Raw genomic sequence first — 469 nt, 5'->3', positions numbered from 1 at the left:
AACATACCTAACCAGCATATGCTGTTTTTTTTCAACAGGGCTGTCTTAGAAAATGTTTCTTTTTTAGGCTCAGCCCTGCAGAGAGGAAGTGGCGCAAATCCAAAAACTCTACTGACCTTAGTTCGTATCAGTCACTTCTCTCTTCCTTCTATGCAAATGTCTCCACTGCTAAAATTACATACTACCACAACAAAATTAACAGTTGTTTGGACTCTCGCACACTTTTCAAAACCTTCTCTTCTCTTCTTTGTCCTCCTCCCCCTCACCCCTCCTTCATCAACTCTTAAGGTCCTTGCACACTGAGTCCGAAATTTTCGGTTTCGTTTTTTTTCATATTCGTCATCCTTTCCTATTAAAATGCTTGCTACGGATGCGAAAGTGCAGAAAATCGAATCTGATCTAAAAAAATTTATGACGGACGAACGTTTTGGAGGCAGTGTGTAAACGTGATTGACACAACGTGAGGTCG

Source organism: Sinocyclocheilus grahami, unplaced genomic scaffold (assembly GCF_001515645.1).
Source record: "Sinocyclocheilus grahami isolate Dianchi unplaced genomic scaffold, SAMN03320097.WGS_v1.1 scaffold4702.1, whole genome shotgun sequence".
Lineage (NCBI taxonomy): Eukaryota > Metazoa > Chordata > Actinopteri > Cypriniformes > Cyprinidae > Sinocyclocheilus > Sinocyclocheilus grahami.
The sequence above is the reverse complement of the archived record's forward strand: the minus strand, read 5'-3'. Positions refer to the sequence as shown.